This window comes from Medicago sativa, chromosome 8 (assembly GCF_051527215.1).
Source record: "Medicago sativa cultivar Bolivia chromosome 8, Bolivia_mono, whole genome shotgun sequence".
Classification (NCBI taxonomy): Eukaryota; Viridiplantae; Streptophyta; class Magnoliopsida; order Fabales; family Fabaceae; genus Medicago; species Medicago sativa.
This window is the reverse complement of record NC_140756.1, coordinates 59,821,078-59,845,486: the sequence shown is the minus strand read 5'-3', so window position 1 is coordinate 59,845,486 and position 24,409 is coordinate 59,821,078. Positions and strand designations below refer to the sequence as shown.

Here is a 24,409-nt window from a genome sequence, read left to right as displayed (position 1 = left end):
CTGCCGCCTTCACCTCTTCCATCGAGAAAGGTTTAATTAGACCGACCCCCTCCCTGTGAGTTAACAAACGAAAATTCAAAGCCTCCATAGTGGGGCGGTCAACACTGACTCCCTGAAAATGAGTTGAAAAATGAGAGTAAACAGCACTGCGAACATTATCGACACCTTCAACCAACACACCATTCACCAAAAAAAATGGGATAGCATTTCGGCGTTTTCTAGTAGATATAATACCATGAAAAAATTTCGAATTTGCATCCCCTTCACGAAGCCAATGCAACCTTGATTGTTGCCATGAAATACTAGTATTCATCCGGACTAAAGAAAACAATTCTTCTGTAAAACCATGAAGGTCCTCAACCTCAGCATCAAGTAAACCATCCGACTCTCCTTTTAAGTCTAGATTAGAAATTCTATCTTTCAGAGACAAAATTTTAGCAGGTAAATTTTGAGAATGAGTCTGATGCCACTCCCGCAGTGCCAATTTAATTAATTTAAATTTTTCTTTCAGCACAAAACCACCCCAACCTTCAATCTGAAAAGAATTCCATTTATCACGAACAAAGCTATTGTAACCAGCAAAATTCTCCCAACACTTTAACATCCGTAACGGTCTGGGCCCCCAATTCTCTTCATCAACAGACAGAACTATAGGACAGTGATCAGACAAGCCACGAGCCGAAGTCAACTGAAAACAATCAGGCCAAGTCAAACACCAACTTTCAGAAAAAAGAACACGATCAATGTGACTCATCGACCTCCCGTCCCCACGAAACCAGGTATAACGACGGCCTCGGAGAGGAAGGTCAATCAATGAGTTGCCGATAATAAACTGATTAAAAAGGGTGCTCCCTATTTGACTGGCTGCAATTCCTACACTGCGACGTTCTTCAACACACCGGACAGCATTAAAGTCTCCACAAATACATACATTCTGATCGGCTACTGACAACAAATTATTTGAAATATTTATCCAGAGTTCCTGTTGACGAGTAGCATCACAAGGTGCATAGACATTAAAAACAACGAACTGCTCTCCCGTCTTCACAAAACTACCCATAACCACCAAAACATGCTCAAAAGACATAGACGACCACACCACCACTTCCTTGCTGTCCCACAAAGTTACTAACCCACCCGACGCACCAATCGAAGGTTGAAAAGAGAAATCAACATCAACACCACCCCATAAAGACTGACTCAACTGAGTATCTATACTAACTAGCTTTGTCTCTTGAATACACATAACCAAAGGTTTTTTCTCCCTCACCAATTGACACACCTCCCTCCTTTTCTCAAAACCACCTAAACCCCGGACATTCCAAGAAATAATCTTCATCTAGACACACCCACACCACACCAAACCTCACCCCACCACCAACCTTACGCCTTAATCCCCCTTCCCTCCACTCTCTGAACTTTTTCTTCCCGCTCCTGACAACACATCAAACATGTTATTTTTATCTCCCTTGAAGTTAAGTCCCACCGTGTTTCCTATCTCACAAACATCATCATTGACCACTTTGTTGTTACCATGTAAAACCAGCCAATTAGACCATTCGTTGTTAACTGATGGATTGGAATCACCCTGAGAAGACCCTTCATCAGAAAATACCTTCACCTTAGATACATCAGAAGCCGACCTTTGTTTCTTCCCCGACTTCCGTAAAGCACGAAGCACTTCTTTGCGGTCTTTATCTGAAAGTCTTGCAATACGCTTCAAATTTTGAACGCCATTACGTAGGTAACCACCTCCGTTTTTCCTTGTACAATTCTTAACACGAGAAGAAGATGATACCTTTTGAGCTTTAGAAATTGTTGGAAAAACACCATTAACCTCATGCTTATGTTTATTTACCCACTCCAAGCTCCACGGACCATTTTTCAGAGAACGATCCCGGCATGGCGGACAAGATTTTGTGCGCTGAACAATTCTTTTTGCTGAGCTCAAAAATTTCTGAGAGTTACTTTATCCATTACGTACACCAGCATTAGCACTAGGAATATTTGAAACATGTGTTTGTGCAAAAGAAACCGGAATTAATACCTCCTTAATATTAGTGGCTGAAAGTGCTCCATGAGGTGAAGATAAATCTCCTTGCTTCAAAACTAATGCCGAGGGTGAACGTATGCCTTCTGTACCAACAATTTTCACTTTGGCATCTTCCTTACATATAGTAGTTACGTCCTTATTGATTGAAGAATGGTGTACATTCTGTTCAATGCCATCAGCTTTCCATGCATCGGAAATATGTTGCAACAAATCATTCACATCTTCCCTTCCAAAATCAGCTACATGTTCTTCAGGTGAACCAGAATTCGCATCGTCCTGTGACTTTTCATCATCTAAAAGGCAAGCATCTTCAGCCAACGAATAACCCCATTCTTCAATAATTTGGAAATTAAAAATCACATCGTCAATCATAACCTGAGCCCCTGCACGAATAATGTCCAAAGATGTTGTTGACAGTAACACCCTCGCAAAATCCAAACGATCTCTATCCACAGTACTATCATCAACCCTCAACAGACATCCAACATCGAGCACACATAACTTGAAAAAATCTATATTCCAAGCGTGAAGAGGTACACCATAAATTCTAACCCACGCACCACGTTGACCAATTACCGTATCCTTATTCCACGACACAGGATTGGAAAAAAAATTATTAAAAAAATCAGCAGCTTCTGACAACAAAGATTTGACATCCCCATCATCAATAGATCTCAAGAATACTTTATTAGCACCCAATGGAATAATAGCAAGCTTTTCAAAACCCGCATCAAAAATCCTCCGTTGTAAAACTGGTATAGCTTCACCATTCAAAACAGACACTACCACACCCTTCGCTGCCCAATTAAAACCATTAACTGAAGAGTTATATTTAGGAATAAGAACCTGTTTTGATTGCTCCTCAATTCTGCCTACCTTCCCCCCCAAATGTGTTACCTCCTCATTACCCTTTCGTACAAGAGGCAAAACCACTTTGCTACTTTCTCCCTCACTCAATTTGACATCCCCCATCTCTCTTTTTTCTCCCTCTGTAATTTTTTCTCCCTCAACCCTATTAACATCAACTAGCTTCTTATTACCAAACCTATCGAAACTAGCCACCTTCGCCACCACCTTACAATCCCCAAACCACACATTATTCAAAACTTTCAATAATTTATCCACGTCCCGCACTTTACAAAAACGAACAAAACCAAACAGCCCGCCATTGACATTCCGCTTGCGAGCCAAATAAACATCCTCCAATATACCACAAACCTCGAAACCCTTACGTAGCGACACATTGGAAATACCTTCTGGCACATTCGTAAAATAAAAAGACACAAAATTTTTAAAGTCAGTACCAGCATGTTCCACAATAGCTTCCTGCTGTAGTTGAGTTATAGATTGTTTCAAAGCTTGTTGGGGTCGAACAGCTTCTCTATGGTGAAGAACTTGAACCTTCTGATCATGTTTTTGCAATTTGGGCCACTTTTCCTCATATGGTAGGCGCACATCAGTATCAAATGCCAACTCCTTCTGTTTGTTGCGTGAAGAATATCTGCCAGTTCGTGAACCATAGCGCTGCCATGGGATATCGTTGGCACGCTGATCATGTTTGTACGTTGATCGACCTGGACGTGAATACTGCAGAATGACTTGACCATTGCCTGACACCTCTGATTCAAAAAACTCTTGTTCATCGTCAGCCTCCCTGTAGCTCAATTCGGAACCATACCTAACCCTAACCCTAGGCCGTCCTCGCTGCTGCTCCTCCCATGCTCCTCCGCGCCGCTGATCATCCAGAAACCTGTCCCGCTGTCTATCCACCTGTTCAGACGCTTTCCCCCTTCGCAGTCTCGCACCAGACACCTCTCCCCTAACCCCCCCCCCCCCCCCCCATATGGTGGCACCCTGCTTGGACCCCAATCCCCCCATAGAACCTCTCATCCGGTGATGGTGAATACCGGCGCGGTTTGCCATGGTGGATCCGGTGGTAACCGCCTCTCTCTCCCTCTCTGGACCACGCTCTCCTCTCACTCATCATTTAAAAACCATATCAATATAAGTGTTGAGATTTTATATATTCACAAAGAGTGTACTCACGTCGATTTCATTGTCAGCATTGATAAGCTCTTTCTTTTCCTCTTTCTTCTGTTTTTCTTTTAGACTTTGGAAGCTTTTTATGGATAGCAAAGTGAAGCATTTCTCCTTATGATAATAGCTCTGCAACACAGCAATAATTAATTAAGCTATTGATCATCTCAATTAGAAAATGTAAGACATTGTTCAAGGTTTTGCTCTAATGATAGTTAAGTTTCTATAACCGATAAATGTTTATAATATTTTAACCTCATATTTCTTCTAAAATAATATTTTTAATTTAATATTTGCATCTTGGGAGCTAATAGTTGCTCTTCAGTAGCTGAAAAATATATTTTTTCTTAATTTATCATCAAATTTTATATATCAGTTATGAATTCAATAATAAAAAAAAAAGGATAAGCAATACTTATATATAATATGTAGAACTATTTCTTACAACCTTTCTTAAATAATTAGAAAAATTGATAAAAATATATTCAAAAAAATTCAAATGCACAAAATATAGAAAATATTATCAACCACCGACAAAATTATGCCATCAAGACGTATTAAATCTAATTCAAATGAAAACAATACTACTTTAAATAAAATCAAACAATTCAAAACAAACAATAATAGATCAAGAAGATTATATCTTAATTGTATAATTATTATAATTTCAGACGAAATCATATTTTCATTCATACATACCTTTTTTTTCATATTTAATCAAAGAAATCACACTCGTCGGAGATTTGTTTTGGACATTACAAACACGAACAGTAGAACAAATTCTGATAGCCAAATTGTAGGAGTGCAAGACAACATCATTGATTTTGTCGACACATTATAGATCTAGTAGCGAAAAAACAACATCATGTTAAACCACCATAGAAAAGATGCAAACTCAGAAACATAGATACAATCAATGACATAATAAGACGAATGACCCTAGATTGAACATATTTATAGAATTGATGTTACTGAAATGAAATCACAAAGAATGCATCCCCCTTACATATACAAATCAATTCAATGTTACAAATAATGTGAGCATATATATGAATGAGACGAAGAGAGGATGGGTGCAAGTGCCGCCGATCATACTCTGAAAGTGAACCTAAGAACAAATTTATAGGAAGTTCATAAGAGGAGATTTTGGAATTAGGTTAAGTTTTTTATTTTTCGGGTCGGCCCAACACATATCAAGGCCTAAGATATATTATAAAATAAGGCCTTTTTACGAGACAATGTTGATCTTAGTTAAAAGTTTAAAAATTTAAAGTTTCTAGAGATATTATTTATTTTAATTTTGATATTATTAAAGTGATATACTGGATGGTAAAATAAAAAACCATAATGATTTACAGACAAAGGCATACTTATGTGCAATTTTTAAAATTCACCAAGACCTAATTATTATTTTTTCAAATATATCTATGCGTTGTAGAGTCATAACAAGAGAAGAAGACATTCAAGCATGGCTGGCACCCCAAATCCTTACAATTATCTTTAACGGCTCAAAGAAACTTATTATTAAAAATAAAGAAAAGAAAAATAGTTTTGGGGAGATTAGGTCAAAATACAAGGGAACAAATATTATATGCAATTGGCTCATTAAAAATTTATCAGGAAAATTAATGGGATAATACCTATGGATGGAAAAAATAGTGTGATTTATACCGAACAAAAATATTTAATGAAATCTAAAAATTGGAAGACCATATATGTTCCAAATAAAACATCCCTAATTCAAGTGGGTGAAGCTGGTACTACCAAGCTCTCGCTGTAGCAATGTTGCAACCAGAAATTTTACTTGTGTAACATTTGTTTGTAGTTTTTGGTTTAAAGAACTAGCTATTGATATATACCAGATAATCATGATTAATATTAATAAGCATTTTGTACTTTTTATTTTGTTTCTTTCAAATAAATAATGTGATTCAAGCTTCTTTAGCTTATGCAACTAGTAGATTTATTTTTGATGCATCATTTGGATCGGTCATAAGGTGGCAAAAGAGTTCAGTTGTCTAGCATCCATGATCTAGCCGATTCAAAGGTAAATCAATTGAATTCAACAATTCGTATGAGATTTATTTGAGTGAATTGTGAAAATCCATAATTACATTGTATTAGAGGATGCTACTTCGTCTAGTAGATAACTGGTGATAGATGATAGAATAAAGTTAGTTACATGCAAATAAGCAAGTTCAAATTTAGTTTTTTTATTAAAGGAGTTTAAAGTTAGTTATAAATCGGTAACTTGTTCTCCAAGTTATCTAGCCTTGATCACTTGTATATATATGAACCTTGTAACTAACTTTCCAGTTAGATTCAATTAAATACATGAGTTTTCTTTGCTCATTTTGCTATGATTCTGATCTCCTCACATGGTATCACGAGCCTTTCGTGAATTGGCTTACACTTGCATTTTTCTCTTGATTGTCTCTGACTCTTCTCATAGAATCTTCTTAATTCTCTCTTTAATTTTTCTTTTCTTTATGCAAATTACATGTTTTCCATTAATGTTTCTTGAGATTTTCAACGATCTTCATCGTCTACCTTGAGGCTTTCTTCGTGTTTCCAGGCGCACAACAATATTGCTTCTACCAATACCAACAATGGCACTGGTGTAACAGATCCTTCACATAGTACTACCTCAGAGTACTATGTTCATCTTAGTGATGGACCTAATTTTGTTCCGGTCACACCTCCTTTGGATGGAAGCAACCATCTTGCTCAGGATCAAGCGATGTGTCATGCTTTAAGTGCTAAGACCAAGTTTCAGTTCGTTGATAGAAGTATTCCAATTCATGCACTTCATGATCCAAAGTCGCCAAGCTTGGGAACGATGCAATATTTTCATTCACTCGTGGATTGCTAGTTCGGTGAGTTCTCAAATTGCACGATCAATTGTTTTCATTCAGAACATTATTGATGTCTGGACAAAATTGAAAGAACTTTTCTCAAAATATGATCATATTTGTGTTGATATGCTACGATCTGATGTCAATAATCTGTAACAAGGTTCTCTTTCTGTTACTAACTACTTGACTAAATTCAAAATTCTTTTGGATGAACTTGAGAGTTATCGCTCTTTACCACAATGTGCTTGCCACTTAAGTGTAAATGTCTTTCTATACATACGTATTGCTAGAAGTTCTCGTTTGGAGGACCAAGTGATTGAGTTTATAACCAGTCTCAATGATAATTTTTTTGAGGTCCAAACTCAAGTGTTTCTATTCTATGATTTTGCAAGAAGAAAGTAAAACTACCATTGAATCATCTTTCAACACTGATTCCAAAATTCTTGTTAATGCTTCAATTACAAGCAAGCCTTCAAGAAAGGGCAAAACATCATGTTCTTCAGACAAGGAAACACTATAGACACTTGCTATTGTAAGTCATTGCATCTGGTCATCCACCTTATGCAGCTTCTTCCTTAGGTAACTTTTCTTTTGTGTGTTCTATCACCACTAGTTCACAAGTTACTTATTCTTGGTAAGTGGATTCTAGTGGTAATGATCATGTTTTCTCTTCTTTAGTTTCTTTCACTTCTTATCATAAGATTAAATCCATTAGTGTTCGATTACCAAATGGTAATGATGTTATTGCTAAATTTACAAGCACTGTTAAATGGTCAACTCACCTTACATTAGTTTATGTGTTTTATTTACCAGATTTTTCTCTTAATCTCATTTTTAAGTTTTAACAATGTGCACATTCCCATTGCATTACTATAATTTTCTACTTCTAAATGTATTTTTTCAAAATTTCCAGTCCAAAAAGATGACTGGTTGTTTGACTAAATTGGACATTGGATTGTAAAACTAGCTAGTGGATAATAATCTAGTATGTGATACTTGTAAACTTTGTTAGACAAGAAAAGCTTCCATATTCCGCTAATTCAAGTAAACTTCTTCTGTTTTTTATTTACTTCATGTAGACATGTGTTTAATTATACTTAAACTTCTAAATTTTTGAAAGATTTTTTACAGACATGTTCATAACATCGTAAGACACTCTTTTATAAAATCTTTTAGTTTTTTAACATGTAATGAATTAAATATGAATTTTCTAAAAACCAAATTTTCCAGATTATATTAATGAAAATTTGGTCCTAATAATAAAATTTTGAGTTACTTTTTTGTGGAGGAACTTTGTATAATGTTTTAAATAAGTATGTAAAAAATATGTTAAAAATTTAAAAGTTTAAGCACAATTAAGCAAATTTTAATTTTACAAGGACTAAAAGTATGTGTTGGTCCTTGTTAAATTAAAATTTGTTTAATTATACTTAAACTTTTATATTTTTAAATGATTTTTAACCGACATGTTAAGAACATTATAATAACCTCTTTTATAATTTTGTCAAAAAATAATCTCTTGTATAAAAAATTAGAATTTTTTAACATGTAATGAATTAAATATAATTTTTTTAAACACCAAAAATTCAAGATAAAACAAAATAAAATATGAACCTAAAAATAAAATTTTGAGCTAACTTATTGCAGCGGAACGTTTTCTAATGTTTTAAACAAGTATGTAAAAAATCATTAAAAAATTTAAAATTTTAAGCATAATTAAACAAATTTTAATATAACAGGGACTAAAACTACGTGCTGAAAAATTTTACAGGGACCAAAATATGTCAAATTATTTTATGAGGACTAAAAACAAAATTCAGTATATTTATAGGGACTAAAAACTTAATTAACCCTTTTCAATATTATTAAAGTACGGTATAGAAAAAATGCCAAATTACTCTAGCGATGTATTCTATATTGGAAAAAGAAAGGTAAAACTTCACATATACTTGATTATTTGAAATGTTAGCAATTATACATCTCTATTCCAAGTGAAGAAAGGTTGATTTAAATCCTAAGGATTTAGAAACTTCATTTGCAGGCATGGGAGATGGCAAGGTCTCACTATATCGGTGTAAATGCAATTACTGCAAAAAAGATATTTCAGGGAAAACTCGTATAAAATGTGCCGTGTGTCAAGATTTGAATTTTGTATAGAGTGCTTTTCCGTTAAGCAATAATCCATATCGGGCTATAGAGTGATTTTGATGCAATCCTCGTGTATCTTTTTTTCTTTTCAGAACCAATACAATTTTGATATATATAACCACATGTTACACCATTAATAAAGTACATATGTGTATAGGCATAGATGATATATGCTATTAATGTTTTCAATATACTCTCTTTATTCTTTATACAAACCCCATTTGTGACAATTTTAGTGCAATATGACTGGTGGAGTGTTTTTCATAGTTTTATGATATTTGTATGTGCTAAATAATTTGTTTTTGTGTTTTGTAAGGTATGATTTTTGATTCTTCTATTTACTTTTATGTGTTGCAGTGCAGTATGTGGAGGACTTATGGTTTTTCTTCACCTGGTTCAGCCAATTTCCATAGTCAAAACCATTGGGATTGTTCAAAACAAAATTGTCACCATGTGACTTTGATATTGGTTGAGGGAACAAACACATAATTGTGATTGACTGCATGAAATAAATGTAGATGAGATGCTCAATGAGTATGTACATGGAACAAGATATCTAGATTTACCTAATAGGTGTGTTGTATTGTTCTTGTTCACGTAAATTTTGATTTCTCGTCCCAGGTGATCTTCCAAACCTATATCTCAACATCAATATCATTTCTGAAGAACAAACCCTAACAATCTTAAGCAATAACAGCATGTACTTCAGTTTCAATCATGTCACAACTTTTCCAAATTATTTTAGTAAAGGTCTTCAACAAACCCTAAAAAAACGATGTTGATGATGATGATCTAAATTCATATGCCACAACAAAATTACGATAAACAATGCAAATTACAGGTATATGCTTCAACAAAGGTGTAAGGAGCTTGTTCGCGGGATGAATCTCGATTTACTGGATCAGTGTCAGTTTTGAGATTTAGTTTGAAGAATGAGAACGGTGTATTATTTTTTCGTGTTTCTCACCCTACTAATAAATCTTGTTCTTCCAATTATTAGAAAGTGGTTATTTCATATCCTACCGATTATCCATTTCTGTTTATACGCTGCTTCTTCCACCTATACAACAATTTGACTCGACATATCATGCAAGTCATGTGGTTAGGGCTTCACAAAAAAAAAACAATGTTAATTACTATAGTACAATATTGAATAAATAAAATTTGCGTACACCTTTCATTAATTATAAAGAATTACATTCATGTTAATAAATATAGACATTACATCAATTTTTGTGACGAATCCATATAATATTAATAGTAGATGCAAGAAAATAGTTTACTATTTTTACAAGGGCAAAGACCTAATACCACAATTTTCTTTAAAATATATTTGTAGACGGTCATTGTCTCTATATTTTCATTACTTTAATAGAAACATCAAATTAAACAGTAGAATCATAAAACACTCGTAAAGGTCGACAAGGGGAAATTTGAAATATTTTAGGGGGTGATGCTATGAAAATAGTTACCTTTTTCCCATGCATGCATATTGTAAGTATACACTGTCGCAACAAGTAATAAATAGTATAAGTAAAGTATTGATCCCACGAGGATTGTCAATAATCTAAAAAGTAAAATTTTATTTATAATAGTGATCGGAGGGAGTACAGTCTAACTTTAATCAATATTATCATTAGATTAATTACATGTGAAATTAGAAATTCTTAGACACATTAAATTAAGGTGAATTTGTTTAATCAATTAAGACAAGTAGGATGAAATGCAAAATGAGGATATTGATACAGCATGCGATGTGCAATTCAACTCATGGAAGAGCATACATGATGACTAACTCCTAATGCAATAATCAAAATTAAGAGGAAAGAGGTTACCTAAAGTTGGAGCATTTCAGATTTATGAGAGTGATTCACAAGTATATCAAAGTTTGTATAAGCTCTCAAATCCAACTATCCTGGCCAATGACCTATATCCTCAACCATCAAATCTCGCAGGTCCCAAAACAATAAGAGCGTTTAAAACTAATCATAATTAGTGTCTTATAGACCTCAAATAAGGTTACCTCCGAAGGACAGGAAGAACACTAAGATGCTTACTATAGGCGTTGAGAGATTGTTGATAATAAGTTTCTCATATCCTCAAAACGAAATTAAGAGGAAATTATTTTTGTTAATGTAGTTTTAAAAGAGTGTTGATTTTGATGCAACACATGTGTATGTGGATTTTTGTTGCCAGCTATTAAATATTCAATATACATAACCACGTTTTACACCATTAATAGACTCTATTATGTTAGTTTTTGAAGCTTGCTTCTTTCGTGTAAGTTTGCTTTCAAGTTTTGTTTCTCGCGTCTTGATAAGAACTAAATGTATTGGCGTAGTGCCGACTCAATGCATCTATATAACTGCATGCTTGATTTATGATGATTTTCATTTGCTTGCATTAGTAACTTCTTTTTTTCGGTAGATGATTGCATTAGTAACTTTTAATTTAGTGAATTCTATTATGGTGTATGACCTATTAATTTCTTGAATTATCATTTCTAAATAATTTCTTATTTTATTTAGGGAAATGTTAACGAGTGTCTCTGGGGCACTCTTTAACCATTTTTAGGGTTTAGAATAGTAAGTTTTTAATAAAAAGTTGTGTATTGAATGCATTGGAAATTTTAATAATTGACTTTTTAAAAGAATAATTGCTAAATTTAGGATGCTTAAAGAGTGCCTCGGGGGCACTTGTTAACAAGACGCTTTTATTTATAATGGTTGAAAACACACACACATATGATTTTTCTTGTCCGCATGATGCACAATATATGCAGAGGCCATGGTTTGAAACCCGGACACTCCACTTATGTGAATTTCTCTAGCCACTAGGCTACTTGACAAAAAAAATAATATGATTTTACTTTTTACATTCAACTAGTATAATTCATTTTGTATTTATAAATTGTTTTGCGAAATGGTATAGTGCATTCAACTCGCATTTCTCCTTTAATTGCTTTTTGTTTACAATAATATTCAATTTAGCCATACTTTCTGCAATTGTTCGTCATGTATCGTCTGCTTCGAATGTATACATATATGTGTTTGTCCTCTGGTTTGAAACGTAATCCAAAACCCACACATATTTGTCATTTGACATTATTATTTTTAACTTAATTTAGTTTTAAATGGTATGATTATACATTTATTTTAGTTCTTAAAACTTCATTTTTTTTTGCTTGATCATTTTTACTTTGAATTTCTTTTTTGTTTTTGAACTATATGAATCATGTAATTGTACTGAATGTATGACATCAATGAATGAAAATGATTTTGATTCAATTGTGCATGTTTTTATTTATGCCATCAATTATAAAAGTGCGAGGGAGCTTTTTTTTTTAAAAAAAAGTTATTAAAAACTCACTATAATGATTTATAAAAATGATGGGGAGCATAAAATTAAATTCTCAGCTCTGAAACTTCTCATATATATAATCAAAATTCAAAATCCTAAATCATAGGTTTATCATCTTCAAAAAGGGGGAGATTGTTGAGGCAAAATCCCTAATTAATTTTAAAGATAATAAACCTTGATGATTAAGGAATTAATGGACTTTGATTAATGTTTTGGTATTTAACTTGTGCTGATCTTGAGTGTTTTAACTAAGACAATAACAAGGTTTAAATCATACCAAGATACATGAAATCAAAGGACGTTTGGTTTTATGAACTAAGTCTGAGTTCAAAAAGTTAGTTCAGAATGTTGCTCATAGTTCAGAATGTTCAAGCTGAGTTCAGAAGCACTACACCATTTTTGGCTTTAGGCAACGAATTTTTAGGTCACGGCTAGAAAACTGTTGCTTAAAGGTGTAATAGGCAACGAATTTTTACGCGTTGAAGGGTTTCTATACTTTTTTCATTACCCAATTAAAAACTGTTGCCTTTTCAGCTAAGGCAACGCTTTTTTATCGTGGAATTTCCTTCACCGTCGCCAATTCCTTATATATAACGGTTTTAACTCGTGGGTAATAAACCTTAAGCTACAACCGTGGCATTTTCTAATTCAAAAGGCACACACAGTAAACCGTGGCCTATACCTCATTTTCCCACGTTCTGAAATCCATTAGGCCACACTGTAGAACCGTTGCTGATATCAAAAAACCGTGAATAAAACATTCTCGCCTTCATTTTATTATATACGTTTTCAATTTCGAAACTACTTTCAAACTTTCAACTTTATCATTAATATAAACATTTTTTGATAAAATTCATTTAAAAATTATATTTGTCAAAAAAGTTAAATTATTATATTTACAATTTTATCTCTTGTACTATATTAATAATTAAAAAATAATTGTCCTTTAAAATAGAAATAACATATCTATTATTCTATATTCTCTAATTATAAAAAGTAATGACCAACAAAAATTCAATTATGTCTCATTCTAATTATTTGACACTTAAGCATTTTTTTAAAACCTTTTTGTGTCTTTTATAACAAAAAAAATCGCTTTTAAATGAGAGAGAATGTAACTGTCAAAAGATTTTAGTATTTTTGTAATGAAAAATTTCTTTTAAAAAAAATAATCGTTAAAAATTGTTAAACATAGCTTTTTTTGAAAATCTGAAAATAGGTTCAAATGAAAAATTGTTAAGAATAGCTTTTTTTTGGAAGTTACGAATGGCTTTTATAAACATGTTTTTTTAGGTCCTCGTGAGTATAGCTCAGTTGGTATGGACAATACATAATGTATGCAAGGTCGGGGGTTCAAACCCCGGCCACCACAAAAAAAAACATGTTTTTTTAGAGGGTTGAGAAAATAAGTATCAAAACATTGAGGAAATTTTGTATAAGAATTCCTTTTTATGTAAATAATAGTAGTAGTAGTAATATTAATAATAATAATAATAATAATAATAATAATAATAATAATAATAATAATAATAATAATAATAATAATAATAATAATAATAATATTAATAATAATAATAATAATAATAATAATAATAAATCTGATGAGGATGAATGAGAGGCAACGGCGACAGATAATGCTTTGGTGTGACGGTGACGGTTTTCGAAACGGAGATGATGAATCTCCGCGGTGGAACGAAAGGTGTCTGCACATTAGCATTCCAACGCTCAAGTCAGTAACGAAATCGAGAAAGAGTGTGTGAAAAGTGTTGTGAAAAGCGAATCGTACCTTGAGGGTGAAACAAGTTCACTTTATATAAGTGCGCGTTGAGCATAACCGTCTTCGAGGTATGCGGCATATTATGAGGGACGGTTAGAGGACACATGTAGGGTGATCCTCGCGTTAGAACGCGCTTCTGTGTGGCGCGGTGCATTTGAGCTGGCATGTTTCTTCATGCGCGGAGCCTTAAGGCGGTGTAAATCTATGCCACATGTCAATGTGTGATTGGTCTTCAGGCCGGTTCAAAATAATCATTAGCTTTTATAAATATATATTATATAGGGTTAAATATATTTTTGGTCCCTATTAATATGTCAACTTTTCATTTTAGTCCCTCTAAAAAATTTCCTAGTCCCTCAAAATTTTCCATCTTCACTTTTGGTCCCTTCATTAAAGTAAACTCATATGTATAATTCATATTTTTGAATAAAATTTTGCAGAAAAATTCATAATATTATAAGAATCTCTCCCAAAAAAAATTAGAATTTTTTAACAAACATGAATTTAATATGAATTTTTATATTTTTTAAAATAAAAAATTCATATTTAATTTGTGTTTAGTTACAAAATTCTAATTTTTTTGTGAAAATGTTTTTACAATATTCTACACATTTCTGCACAATTTCATTAAAAAATTAAAAAAAATAAACTTAAAAATAGAGACTTAAATTAGTGATTGTCAGGGATCTTAGTGAGAGTACATGTCTAATGTCAGGGACATAAATGACAATAAGTATGCACAGTCGGGGACCTAACAGTAAGTTGGTGTTTAATGAATGATTTGATTTTCAACAAAAAAGAGAATTAGATGACATTGAGGGATTTGATATTTAGTGATTTAGAGATTTGAGATTTAATTTGGGGATATTGATTTTTGGTTCAGGGACCAAAGTGACTATTTTCTATTTTCACTTTAGTCCTTGTGACAGCTCATATGTCATGTCATCGTAAAACGTGTGCAACATCATCACTTAACAAAATTATTTAACGTCAGGGACCAAAGTGATAACTGAAGTGCAGAGTCAGAGACTTCTTTGTAAATAATTTTGAGTCAGGGACCTTTGTGACAACGAGGTGCAGAGTCAATGACTAAAGTGGCTATTTACTCATTTTTATTTATGTTGATGTTGATTAATTAATAGTTAACTTATTCAAATAAAAATTAATTAGTGAATTTATAAGTTTGATGAATTTTTTTTAATTAAACTAGATTTAAGGATTTCTTTTTAATTTTTAGTAGAGAGTATCTTAGAAAGTATCACCAAAATAAAGAGAGTATCTCAATAAATATTTGATTTATTTTAGTTATAAAAGCTTTCCCTTTTTAATCCTATTGATTTAAAGATATTTTCTTTGATTTTATTTTAAAGTGTGAGATTTCCACCATTAATTAAGAATACATCTAATAAAATAAATATTTATTTCTTCTCATTCCTTCTTTCAAGTTACACGTTCAGGATATACTAACCACACAATTTTATGTCATTCTCTTATACTAACCCACTTAATATCCTTTTTGTTTTATATTTATTTTTCCTTTGTTATATCCACTTATGACAGTAGAACACAAACTCATAACCACAAACACTCAACAGTGTCGTAAACCCCTTTCTCTCTTCATAGACCTCACTGCTACCATACTCCTTTCCATGCTATTTTCACCTACACAAGCACAAATCGGAGTAATTAAGACCATTTTTGAGTGTTTCTTCGCACAAGCTTTCCATTGAACCGAATAGATCTTCATTTTGAACACATCATTTTCACCCTCTTGTATTCTTCACTGCACACTATTTTGATAGGACCACTGTGCTGAAGTTCGTACGATGGTACCTGTCATCTTCAATTTCAAGGGTAAGTCTCTTCATTCCTTAAATTGCTCAATTTACTTGAAATTTCAAAAAAAAACAAATTCCTATTGAACCCTAGATTCCATTTTCTCTATAATCTAAAATTAGCTTTGATCTTGACAATTTTTGTGTGACTTGGACTGTCATGTTTAATTGAATGTTTATCTTGCTTTGTTTATGCCTAAAAATTGATTTTTTTTCTATCTTATTACTCTAATTTTCCCCTTTCTCTTGAATCCAAAATTGAATTTTTCTGGGTTATTTTTTTAGTCTAAACATTATATATTTTGTGTGTATGTTTCTGAACTGTGGTACTTTGAGGTTGGTGATAGTTGCTTAAAAATTGTAGAGCATTAACAAATGTATTAAAGGTCTTAGTTGTGTAGAATTGAGTTATTTTACAACCTGTGGAATTGTTCTTAGTGTTGATATATGATAGCTACATTATGATTTTTTAAAGTTAAAAAAGATATTGATGTTGATGAGTTTGGTTCAAGTGTCAATAATGTTAAATTTGGATAATTTCTCTAGTTTAATTGTTAAAAGAGGAGTTTAATGAAAGATGGGGAATGAGTCACATTCGTTCACTGCGGAGAATTTCATTCTTTTTTTCAACGTGTGCTTTTCTTCTAAGGTAAGTGTTGACAACTATTATAATCTTCAATAAAATTATCCATATGTGTTTTTATATAACAATAGGATATTTCTTTGGTATAAATATATAAAATGAAACTCTTTTATTGATTATATTTGTTTATATCTATTATTTTAGTGCATTACTTTTCTTTAGGTTTAAACCTAAAGAAAAGATTCCCAATTTGTATTGAACTATTATTTCCCATGGTCTTCTAAATCCGAATTTTAGCATTAATTTTGTGTTTATTTTGACCTTAGAAATTACTTTAGTTGCTTACATTTCTAATTTTGAGTATAAAAGTCATCAACTCACATTTATATATATAAAAAAAAATGTAACTCATTCAATTGTGAATTTTTATACAATGAGCTAGTGTATTTTGAATTAAAAATTGTAGCTTTCAACTTTATAAATTGATTCTTTGTTTTTATATTAGTGGGACATTGATCTTGAATTTGAATATAGTGTGACATATTAAAAAAAATTATATTTGAAATAGTGTGGCTTATGATTTGGAATTTTTTTATATTAGTGGACGTTGATAAAAAATTGGAGCTAGTGGACATTGATTTTGAATATAAAAACAAGAACATTGAAAGCTCCAAATCAATTTTAAAAAATTCACCTAGTGTAGGGTTGACATTGTTTAACGTCATTTTAGCTCATCTTTAACGGGATATAGGATCTAAGTATAGCTTGTAAGTTAATATGAATTGTTTATGTCATTAGGACTTTTTTGGTATGTGCATTTGTTTTTGGACTTTGATCCATAGAGGTTGGAATGAGAGTTAATGTCGATATCAATTGTAGTCCCGTGTTGGATCGAGAAATTGTGAATTTAAGGTTGTCCCTTTACGTATTTGAAATTAATTAGTAATTGGGTGTTGGACAAGCGACATAAATAAGTCCTTGTAATTGAAACTAAGTTGATAAACTATGTTATTGAATTCCTACTTATTGTAAGGTTCAATTTTTTCATATAGTTATAGTGTCTTAGGCATATGTCGTATATCCAAACTCAACTTAAAAATAACATAATTAGTGAATGAATTAATGTGTGTTTTTGTTGGTTTAATTGTGCATTGCAGATGTGGGAAGATTTGACCAATTTTTTCAGGCTAAGGCTAACAACTTTGAGACACTAGCATTTTCATCTTGTGATGCTATTGCACAAGCAGCTAGCTTAAGAGCTTCATTATCTGGTGTAGTACAATTTCCACATTCACTAGAACTTTCCACTTTATAATGAGATTACAAGTTAAGAATGTTATTCGTGAATATGTTTATATTGTATATTTAACTTTAGAAAGAGTTGAGCTTTATCTACTATTGTTTGTTGTGAAAATTCTTCTTTGATGTAGTGAATAAAAATGATTGTTTTCATAACTGTTTTAATATAATTGTTTTAAATAAATTTGATAATTGTCAATTTTAAAAGACTATCATGAGACACAAGAGTGGATGTATAAGCAAAGTATCCTATTGGTTGTGTTTAAGTTGCAGGGAATAAAAAGCAAAACGAAATTGTGTTATTTTTTTTTTATTAAAATGTGTGAGGCCACGGTTTTATATACGTGGGTTATGTAAATAGGCAACGCATTATACATTTTATCTAAAGTGGATAACAACTATTAATTCCGTAGCTTAAACATATAAGCCACGGTTAGCTATCGTTGTTACTTTGGAAACCGTAGCCTTAAACTTTCATGAAAACCGTGGCATTTATATGCATTCAGACGACGGTTTTTTGTTTCCGTTGCAAGAAGTGCAAAAACCGTGGCTTATACTTTAGGCAACGGCCGTATATACCACACCCTTATATCCGTGGCCTAAACGTTTAGACAACGGTTTTATGACTTCATTCCACGTTTTTGTGCCGTTGCCTAAAGCCAAAAATGTTGTAGTGAAGGTTGTTCATATAGAAGCCCAGAAGCTCATGAATATTATCAAGAACATGCAAGATACATGTGTCATGAATAAATGCTCAGTAAAGTACATTGGTATAGATCAATCAAGCAATAAAGGCATTTACAAGATTAATGTTAAAAAGGATCTTCAACGTTCATTTAAGACTATGAACATTTGAAGTACTAGGAATATTCCAATGAGAATATCATCCTAGATGTTACAAACGTTGCACTTCATTGTTGTTTCACTATTAGGATTTGATTACATCAAATGGAAGTCTTACAAATCATCCTAAGTTAAACAAAAGGAACATTCTGATGTTCAGACTGTTCAGCTCAGCACATGCTTTAAACTGTTAACAGTACAATATGTGAAAAGTGAAAAGCAAAAGCAACAAGAAGATCTTGTCTCATTCAATTAGAATTAGACATGTATGAGAGTTGGTACAGTACATGGAACACGCAATCCCTCAAAGCATGGACATGAAGATGCAGATCCACTTTTCTCTCTCATGCACGCATTCCAAGGCAAATCTAGAAAGGCATTGTCCAACAACATTCTGAAGTATGTGCAAATGACACTACTCATGGATAAAGCCCATAAATTCATATGACACGCATCTGATGAACCTAGAAACTCGTCATACATTCATGTGTGATGAACCCCATATGAAAATCATGATGAACCCAGATAAAGATCACAATGATCACAACAACATTCTGATAAATTCTCAAGAACATAACAACATTCTGATTTTCAAAATGTTCACCAAAATTTTTAAGTAAAAGTTGGTGGGCCCCATGACACATGGCACAAGACCATTGGCTACTATCTAACAACTACAAGAGGTTAAGAAACTCTATAAAAAGGAGTGGAAGGCTCAGCATTACTTACACCTTGCAAAAGCATACAAGAAAACAACTTATAAAAAGTGTTTGAAGTTTTAGCAAAACTTGATCTCACAAATCAACACAGTAGATTATTAAAATCTCTAAGAGTGTGAATCAAGTCTCTTTCTTATATTTTCAAATATAAACTTCCTCTCCTCTTCTTTCTCCTCTTGTCTGATTTCAATCATTCAAACTCCAACTCATTGTAAAGAAAGTCTCATCTAGCTTTAGGGGTACTAAAGTGTTAGTTTGAGCAGTAGGTGTAAAAGTCTAAGTGGGTAACTTAGCAAGTAAGGTGTAAGCATGTTGAGGCTTAGAGAATACAGTTGTTGTAATTGTTCAGGTGAACAAGATTGTAAGGTGCAGGATTTGAGAGGTTATCTCAAGCATCATAGTGGAAACTCTCACAAGATTGTGAGGATTGGACTAACCCACATTGAGTGAACCACTATAAATCTCTGTGTGTTCTTCTTCTTTTCCTTATACTTTTTATTTACTGTATACACTACACACACAAACACATTCATCTATTTAAATTGTTTTTGCATAAACACTTCAGAACGTTATGAAGTCAGTTTACTAACTTAACTATTCCAAGTCCAAAACTTGAGAATCAATTTTAAGTTACAGGTTTAATTTTTAAAGGGTCACAATTCAAACCCCTCATTCCTTGTGACTGTTTTATCTACTTCAAGGTCTACTAGATACAAAAAGGGTTTATTTGTGTCCAGAGGCCCATAAACATTATATATATATTAGAACAATTGAAAATTATATAGGACTTAATTGATAACCAAATAAAGAAATTGCATTAATTGATTCCAACAAAAAAATATAGGTTTATCTTTAAAACCTTAACAAGAGGAAGTTTAGTTGCACATGGAAACAGAAAACATTAACAAGAAATTACAAAACATACCCAAGAGAGGAATAGGGGAAACCCTAGGTATTCCTTGATTCTTGCATTGCTCGTTTCCTTCACCTTGCACCGCCAAGTTTCTGAATGAATAAAAGTGTTTGCAAGGGTCTCTATTTATAAGCAAGTTTAGAACTAGGTTTTCCACGTGATCCAGCTTAAAAAAAACAAGTCAGAAGGCAAAAATACATGTAGCCATGCACCTCAAGCCCCTGTTGGGGAACATGAAGAAGTAATTTTGTGCCTTCTGGACACTTCCATGTGCCTAGGGTACACTATGGGCCTCATGGGGCAGGAAATAAGCTAAAAAAATGCGTTTTTCTTTGTTCGTTGAGTGACCTTCTTCCATGTTTTCATCTTGAAACGTGCAACATTATTTTTCCATATTTTATCTCCTTCAAAAACCTTCTTAAACTCATGTTCTCTTCATTCTATTTCCTTCATAACTCCGTGTGATGTCTTGATTTGTCGGTTTACATGATTTCACACTAAAATGGCTATAAAGACCTATGGAATTGCAGGTTTTGGGAAGAATTATAATTACATGGGCTGAAATAAAAATAATACATCATTGCTTGAAAAACATCAAATATCTTGTCGTCATAATCATTGCTTGAATAACTTCTTCTCTTGTGATGTCTCTACACCTCATTGATTTAATTAAAAAAAAGGTTAAGTGATGTTAACCCCCTTCCATTTGGTCGAATTTTGGTCTACCCCCTCATAAAAAAAATATAAAAAAAACTTCAAATTTCAACCTTGTAATTTAATATTATTTGGTTTTGGACCTTCATGGCATAAAATTTCAAAATATAAGGTACTTTCATCCCCTATAATTTAAGATAATTTTGGTTTACCACCTATCATCATCTATCTTGTACAATCAAAATTCATGAAGGTGATCTAAAATCAAAGAATTTTCAAATTGTGAAGTTGGAATACAAAGTTTTATATTTACAGGGGGTAAACATAATCTCGCCTGAATGGCATGGTGTAAACACCATTCAACCCTTAAAAAATCAATAATTTGGTCTTGGCTGAGAATTAAAAAAATAGAACATAAATTTGTTGTTGTCCGTGAATCATTATGATTGTTTATTTTTAGGTCAAATGCATCTAAATGTCTTTTAAGTTTTTCGTTTTTCCCAAGGTGCTCCTTAAAGTTTCAAAAGTTCCAAACAAGTCCTTTAAGTTTCAAAAGTCCCAAACAAGTCCTTTTAGTTTTTGAATCGTTTCAAACAAGTCATTTTAGAGGATGATGGTGATGATTCAGATGATAGCAACAAAGAACATTATTCACCATTTGTCATACCTAAAAAGATGACTAATTTTAAGTGGGTGTTAGGAGCCAGATTTGGTACCAAAGATGAGTTCAAGAAAGCAATTACCAACTATGCTATCTACAATAGGACTTGTTTGAAACGATTCAAAAACTAAAAGGACTTGTTTGGGACTTTTGAAACTTAAAGGACCACTTTGGGAAAAACGAAAAACTTAAAGGACCTTTAGATGCATTTGACCTTATTTTTACAATAAGTTTCTAAACAGTAAGTACGGGTTCATCTCTTTGAGACGTGGCATACAATAAGTATGGGTCATCTCTCAGCCTGAATTCAAACTTGGGTTTGCAACATTGTGGGAGTATAGCCTATTGGGCTAGAGCTAACCACCAATGGTCATTTATAATAATTGAATGAATGACGATGAATTTTTTTACCAAAAGTAGTATGGTTCTTAAAATGCCGAGAAAATAATTTTTTAATAAAATATAATAAATTACTTAAACATAACTATTAATTATAAAAAGGCCTCATTTTATAATTTATCATGGGCCTCAATATGTGTTGGGCCAATCCTAAGAAACTTAACCTAATACCAACATCTCATCCCATGAGCTCCTTATAAATTTGTTGTTAGGTTCACTTTCACAATAAGATTGTCGATCGGCGGCGATTGCACCCATCCTCTCTTTATTTCGTTCATATATATGCTTACAAACATTATTTGTATGATTGAGTTGATTTTTATATGTAAGGGAGATACATTCTTTGTGATTTCATTTCGCTTAAATCAAATTTATATATATGTTCAACTATGAGCATTCATATTATTCTGCCATTGATTGTATTTATGTTTCTGTTATTTGCTTCTTTTATATAGTAATCTTTTGTTGTTTTGTCTCAATTAGATCTATAACATTTCAGGACTAATCGAATGGAAATCATTGATGTGGTCTTGCACTCATACAACTTCCATATTATGATCTGTTCTATTGTTTGTTTTAATGTTCAAAACAAATCTTCAACAAGTGTGATTTCTCTGATTAAATATGGAGAAAAAGGTACGCATGAATGAAAATATGATTTTGTCTTAAATTAGAATAATTATGAAATTAAGATATAATCTTCTTGATCTACTATAGTTTGTTTTTAATCGGTTGATTTTATTTCAAGGAGTAATGTCTATGTTATTTGGATTAGATTTAATACATCTTTATTTGTTTAGAGGTAGATTTAATACTTCTGGATGGCATAATTCTGTCAATGGTTGATTATGGTTTATATATTTTATGTATTTGATTTTTTTTTATTTTAGATAGTATTTTTACAATATATATAGGTATTGTCTATGTTTTTGGTTGAATTTGTAAGTGATATATAAAATTAAAAATATTATTGTTTAGAGGAATTATGGAGGAAAATTATTATAAACATTTTTAGGTTGTAGAAAATAATCTTCTTATAACTTTGAAAATATAAAATGGACAAATAATTGTTACCATGTCATTCTCAAGTCGGTGATTTCAATGTAATCCTCGTGTATCTTGTTTTTTTTTTCCACAACTATTACAATTTTGGTATATAGAACCACTTGTTACACCATTAATAGAGTAAATATATGTAGTGGCGTAGATGATATACAATACTAATGTTTTCAATATACTCTCTTGTTTTTTTTTTTTTTATGCAAGTGTTATTCACAATTCTATTATTTTATTATTTGTAATTAAAGAGCGTATTCTTTGTCTGTTTTATATGGTATGATTTTTGATTCTTCTATTTAATTCTGTTTGGTGCAGTATGTGGAAGACTCATGCTTTTTCTTCACCTGTTCTACCAACCTTCCTAGTCAAAATCACTGGGAGTGTTGGTGGGTTAGCGTCTGAGCTTACGGTTGTCCGATGTGTACGGCAAGATGGGCATGAGTTGCAGCAAAGGATAAGGCAAATAAACCTTAAAATGTCGAAAACCAAACATAAAACTATCCAAAAGTCTAACAGGACATTAAGGTTTCATGTTGCTTTAGAGCAGGTTTGTCGATTATGTCCTCGTACAGCGCAAGCTTCGCAAAGGTTTTTCCTTGAAGTAAGACGTCCATCCTACAAAGTCCATTATTCATGTACTTTGTAAGATAACTTTCCAAAAATTATTTATGTGAAAGTCCATTCCAGCAACAAAGTCAAATGTCAAAGGTTTTTCCTTGAAGTAAGACGTCCATCCTCCAAAGGTTTTTCCTTGAAGTAAGACGTCAATTATTTATGTGAAAGTCCATTCCACCAACAAAGTCAAATGTCAAATTCTTTGTAAGATAATTTTCCAGATATTATTTAACTCTACTCTTTATGAAGTAAGGTTACGTTCCTTGTTAACTTTTCAAATTTTCATGTGTACCATTAAATTCTAATCTCTTATATCCATAATTAATTTGTTTTTCAAGCTTTGTTAAAAAGGAAATTCAAAAGCACTCAGACAGTTGTAATTTGTAAAGTACCCTTTTGGGACAATTTGAAACTAGGCATCGAAGACAAATTTGTTACCAAGTCAGTATAGTATTCGTAATGTTTTTATGTTATGTGCCAAAACATGAACACAAAAAGGAAATATATGATCGTTTCTTCTTCCAAAAGCAGATGAAAGAAAAAGGGGGAAACGAAAATATCTAACAATCATGACATCCCAAAGATTCTAAAGTCTCAGA

The 24,409-nt window shown here is 32.3% G+C and overlaps 1 long non-coding RNA gene across 1 annotated transcript; it reads left to right on the top strand.

Moving 5' to 3' along the window:
• The first annotated feature begins 15,797 nt into the window (after window positions 1-15,797).
• Window positions 15,798-18,103, top strand: LOC146900082 (uncharacterized). The gene is made up of 2 exons (XR_015022355.1): window positions 15,798-16,084; window positions 17,806-18,103. It is a non-coding gene; the product is annotated as an uncharacterized LOC146900082 (long non-coding RNA).
• The last annotated feature ends 6,306 nt before the right edge of the window (window positions 18,104-24,409 follow it).